The 5580-nt window shown below is 48.8% G+C and overlaps 1 non-coding gene across 1 annotated transcript; it reads right to left on the reverse strand.

Moving 5' to 3' along the window:
- Positions 1-475: 475 nt before the first annotated feature.
- LOC116072437 lies at positions 476-582 on the reverse strand. Its single transcript, XR_004111448.1, has one exon. It is a non-coding gene; the product is annotated as a U6 spliceosomal RNA (small nuclear RNA).
- Between the last annotated feature and the right edge of the window lie 4998 nt (positions 583-5580).

Here is a 5580-nt window from a genome sequence, read left to right on the forward strand (position 1 = left end):
AATACGGACTACATGGCCAACAGAAACGGAACAGGAAGCCCTGGACTGGCCATCGCCAGGGTGATGAGCTGAAAAGGGTGCTCCCTCATAGGAACCCAGGTCACTCCTCCTCCTCCTGCCCTTCCCTCCTGCTGTCCCATTGCTGGTCCTTTTGCCTTGCCCAGAAAAGCATAGACCTGGAATTCTGCACCTGCCCCGCCTCTCCATCCTTCACTGGTGGTCTTCTTAGATCACCTTTCTACCTTTCTGATTGCTCTCTGAAAGGGGATGTAACAACCTTCAAAGTGTAGAGCACCGGGGCTGGGTTCGGAGGTGCACACCTGTAATCAAAACACTTGGAAGACTGAGGCAGGAAGATCACACGTTTTTGTTTTTTTTTTATTAGATATTTTCTTTACTTACATGTAAATTTCTCCATTCCTAGTTTCCCCTCCAAAAAAAACAAAGAAACAAACAAAAACAACAAAAACAAAAAAAATATATGGAACGCTTCACGAATTTGCGTGTCAGCCTTGCGCAGGGGCCATGCTAATCTTCTCTGTATCGTTCCAATTTTAGTATATGTACTGCCGAAGTGAGCACAAGATCACACGTTTAAGGCCGGCTGGGCAAACAATAAATACATTTGTTCAGGGTTGGACTCCGGGTGTAGCTCAGTTGGTCCGGTGCTTACGCTCACAAGCTCTGGCTTCTGTTCCCCAAACCACGTAAGAGTAGGCATGGGCGGCTCAGGTCTATAATCCCAGCACTATTCCAGTACTGGGGAGTAGAGGCAGGAGGATCAGAGGTTCAAGGCCAGCCTGGGCTAAGTGAAACAGTGTATCAAAAAACATTAAAAAAAGTACTAAGGCCTGATGAAGCGGTATTTGTCTTCAATACCATCACTGCAGAGGCAGAAGCAACTGGATCTCTAAGAGTTGGAGCCAGACTGGTCTACAGTTAGCCAGTGCTTCATGGTGAGACCCTGTCTCAAAATTATGACAATAATAATAATAATAATAAACATGTAATATACACCTTTCATATATATGCACGTGCACATACTACACATGTACTCACAAGTTCCCTATTTTCTTTCTTGCCTATCTTTCTCTTTTGGACAGGGTTTCTCTGTATAGCCCTGGCTGTCCTGGCTGTCCTGGAACTCACTCTGTAGACCAGGCTGGCCTCAAACTCAGAAATCCACCTGCCTCTGCCTCCCAAATGCTGGGATTAAAGGCATGCGCCACCACCTGGTGACATCTGTTTCTTTAACTGTGATTTGTTGTGGTGGCTAATTAGCACTTATCTGGATTTCAGGCCCCTGAGGGGACACCCTGGGGCAGTCCTTATAACAGTCATCTCCTTCAGCTGGGTCTTCAGTCTGAGAAAAATAAACCAGTCGTTCAGTCTTACTGTCCCCCCAGCCCTGGCCTTTACCTGTCCGGCCTGGGTACCAGCCCCTTGAGCCTCTTAAGCCCTCCTGCAGGCCAGGAGCACCAGAAGCCTGCTGCAGCTGGCCTGAACAGGACTGGGCTGGGAACATCTCCAACCCCCAGCAGGGCCCAGTGTCAGTTTCAGGCCCTTGTGGGGCAGGAGGAGGCTGAGGGTGGGGCTGCCAAAGTCAACAAAGCCTGTTTCCATGGGCAAGGACCTGTTTGGCACCTGCCATCCTGTTTTCCAGCCCATGAGCCTCCTCCTGGGGTCAGCTGGAGGTCCCCTCCCTCTAGTTCCCCAACTTCAAAGCCTCTCCTTCTTCATCATGAGGTCGGCTTACTGTCCTCCAGACCCACAGATCTGTGGCCACACCCCGGTGTGAGCCCCATTGCCTCTAGAGCAGTGGCTCTCAGCCTTCCTAGTGCTCGGGCACTTTAATACAGTTCCCCGTGTTGTGGTGACCCCAACCATAAGCTTATTTTTGTTGCTACTTCAGAACTGTAATTTTGCTACTATTATGAATTAGAATGTAAATCTCTGTGTTTTCCCAGGGTCTTAGGCATCCCTGTGAAAGGGTTGCTCAACCCCCAACAGGAGTCGTGACTCACTGTTCTAGAGTGCCTCTACCCTCTTGTACCTACCTAACATCTCTCATAGTCCGATCTACAGATCGGACCCACAGTCCAGGGCTATTTGCATGAGTTTATTTATTTGTTTTTAATTGTTTTAAGATTTGCTTATTTTATGTGTGTGAGCATTTTGCCTGCATGTGTGTATGTGCCTATGCATAGTTCTAAGCCACAACAACCACGTGGATGCTGGGACTGACCAAGTCCTAGGCTAGAACAGCGAGGGTTTCTAACTGCTGAGCCATCTCACCTGGCCCCCACTTACATGACTTTATCGTCATCTCCTACACTAGCTAGCGTGACCATGGTATTTGCTGCTTCTGTCTAGCTAAAGAACTCTATTCTATCTGAGGAACTTCTCCAAAGGCCATTTGTCCATGGAGGCATCCAGGTCTCACTATGTGGCTCTAGCTGTCCTGGAACTCATTATGTAGATCAGGCTGGCCTCGAACTCACTGAGATCTCCCTGACTCTCCCTCTCAAATAAACGCTGGACTTAATAAAAGGCTTATACCACTAGGCCTGGCTTTTCCTACCATTATTGAATCCCCGGCAGTTTGGGTTTTGGTTTTGGTTTTTGGTTTTTGGTTTTGTTTTGTCTTGTTTTTTGAGATAGAGTTTCTCCATGAGGACTTGGCTGTCCTGGAATTCACTCTGTAGACCAGGCTGGACTTGAGAGATTTTCTTGCCTCTACCTCCTGAGTGCTGAGATTAAAGGTGAGGTGGTGAGTCACTGGTGTTGTGATCTGACTGTTATTTTGTGATTCATACCTGGTCTCGTTCTTCAAAGCCCCTCCCTCCCTCTCAATGAAAGGTCTATTTATCCATTATGTATTTGTTTATTGCATGTGACTTTTCCACTAGACTAAGAATTTAAGTCTTCATGCATATTAGGCAAATGCTCTCTCTACCACTGAGTCCCAACCCTTTAATTATTCTTCCTTATTTTTAATTAAAAATACTTACTTATATGCATAGCGTGTATGCCTACATGTATGTGCAGGTGCCCTCAGAGGCCAGAAGGGCAGAATGAGTGCCAGGAATTACATCAAGTCCACTGCAAGAACAAGAAATGCTCTCAACCACCGAACCATCCTACCAGCGCTTATTTATTTCTGAGAGTCCATCTGACCTAAACTGGCTTCAAACTCTCTGTGTAGCTGAGCATGGATGTGAACTGATACTCCTACCTTCATGCCTAGGGCCAGGGCTACAGAACAGCAACACTCTGGTTTATTCCTGCTAAGGAAGGCACCCAGGGCCTTGTGCTTGCAAGGCACACTCTCTACCAACAGAGGCACAGTCCCAGCCCTGGAGCTATAGTTATTAATTTTGTGCATTAATCTATTATTTATTTACTTATGTTTAGAAACAAAGCCCCACTATGTAACCCAGCCTGGATTTACCATCCTCCTGACATAGCTTCCTCGATATTGAGATTAGAGATGCCACCGTGTCTGCCCCAACCCCTAAAATATCTTCAACCTAACCTTCCAGTTGCCATACTATGGAAGTGGCCATCATTTCAAGTTGAGTACCAAGTTGGGCAAGATACTATCACTAGGTTAATAGTAAATATATGTGAAGCTGACATTCAACGGTGGTTATTTATCTTCCCATTAAATAAGCTGTTTTGGTTTCGGCAGGGGCAACTTTAGTAAGTTCCCAAGCCTGACTTTGGTTCTCCTGACTTCCCCAGAGTCAAACTGGACTCCCTGGCTCACAACTGCCTCTGTCAGGGAGGAAGCCTCAGTTCAACCCTCAAGTCTCCTGGCCAATGGCTGCAGACACAGAGGCAAGAAAGAAGGCATTGATTTAACTAACAAATGCACTCAGGGTGTAGCAAGCTTGGGTACAAGTGCCACCAATCCACATGTCTCTCCCTTGCTCGGGAAGGACAGCAAAGCTCTAGCTGCTGCAATAGGCTGATTTGCTTGGCAAAGTTTGAGGGTGTTGTGTGGTAATGTCCAGGTAAGCTCTACTCAGCTGCAGGTGAACAAAGACAGCGCCAAGCAGGCTGCAGGTCCAAATACAGCTGTGGCGATCTCCCCACCAAGAATCCTTCGTTATTAGCCTCCAAATTCTCTCTCTACCCTGATACCAGTTTGCTTGCTCAGGTGTTGAAACCTGGCAAAGAGGAGCCAGCCCTTCCCCAGCATCAGTCTAGCGGGGATAAAGACTAAGTGGTTTTGTTTGTTTTGTTTTGTTTTCAAGACAGGTCTCACTGTGTAGCTGTGGATGTTCTTGAACTCTATATGACCATGTACATCTTGGGTTCAAGGCTAGAGCAATTCGGCAGGGAGCCCCCCTCCTCTGAGCTTGGGCATGCTCCTTAAGCGGTGCATAAGATGTCACTAATGGCCTTTGCCCATCTCCCCCACGCTTGGCGGGAGCCTCGGTTGCCTTGCCCCTGCACGGCCCTGCCTCATCACCCCTCCTCCTTGCCCTGGGCGGGGTTGTCCTACCTCCCCCAGGAGGCTCCTGGGGCGCGGGTCCCAGGTCTGTACAAAGAGTCCTTTGTCTGGGCTGGAAACAATTGTTCTCCCCTTTATGGAAACAAGGGCTGGGTCTTATAATCAAGCTTTCAGAGGCTGGATCAAAGGGCACTGTAGCTTGGGGTGTCGGGATTATGGAGCTGTCCTTGGGAACTGCTGACAGCCTGTCATCCATCTCTAATCCTTGTACCCTTTCTTCGTGGGCTGAACCTGTGTGAGCCTTGGGGTGCGAGGAAGCTGGGGGAGACGGGCTCTCTCCCCCTCCTGGCTCTCAGGGCTCAGGTTACAGCCCCTGCCAACAGGGCACTGGGTGTGAACGTGCAGAGAGGCACTACCTAGTGAGAAAGGGTGGTGACTGGTTTGGCTCAAAGCCACCTGGATCTCCCAGATCCTCTGTCAACCTGAGTGGAGGTGGGGGCACATGCCCTCAGATTCACAGGGCCTCCCCCCATCTGGGCATGGCTTCCTCTCTGTGGAGATACAGGGGCTGGTCCCCTGCTCTGCCCAGAGCTCCCCATCATTCTGCCTGTGGCACCCTGAAACTCTTCCTATTGTTCTCTTTCCACCTCTCCACCTACTTTAAGGTCCTTCCCACCACCCTGTATCTCTTATTTTGCAACAAGTGGGTGGCCATTCATCTCCGGGGGGCCTTCTCTTCTCCATCACATGTGTGTACCCCCCTGGTCCCCAAGACAACAGCTTGCAGATTCTAGACACAAGTTTGTCTTTACAAAAACAAAAAACAAAAAAACCCTATTTTAAAACTCAAGGAAAACAAGACTCAGTGGTTAAGAGATTCTGCTCTTGCAGAGTACCTGAGCTCAGTCCTCAGTACCGACACTACTGGGTGGCTCACAACCACCCAAGCTCCCTGTGCCACCTCTAACCTCCCATGTACATGTACCCACAGACACACACACATAGGAACATACTTAAGAATAATACGCAGGGCAGGGCGGTGGTGGCGCACGCCTTTAATCCCAGCACTTGGGAAGCAAAGGCAGGCAGATTTCTGAGTTCGAGGCCAGCCTGGTTTACAG

Source organism: Mastomys coucha, unplaced genomic scaffold, assembly GCF_008632895.1.
Source record: "Mastomys coucha isolate ucsf_1 unplaced genomic scaffold, UCSF_Mcou_1 pScaffold1, whole genome shotgun sequence".
NCBI classification, from domain to species: Eukaryota; Metazoa; Chordata; class Mammalia; order Rodentia; family Muridae; genus Mastomys; species Mastomys coucha.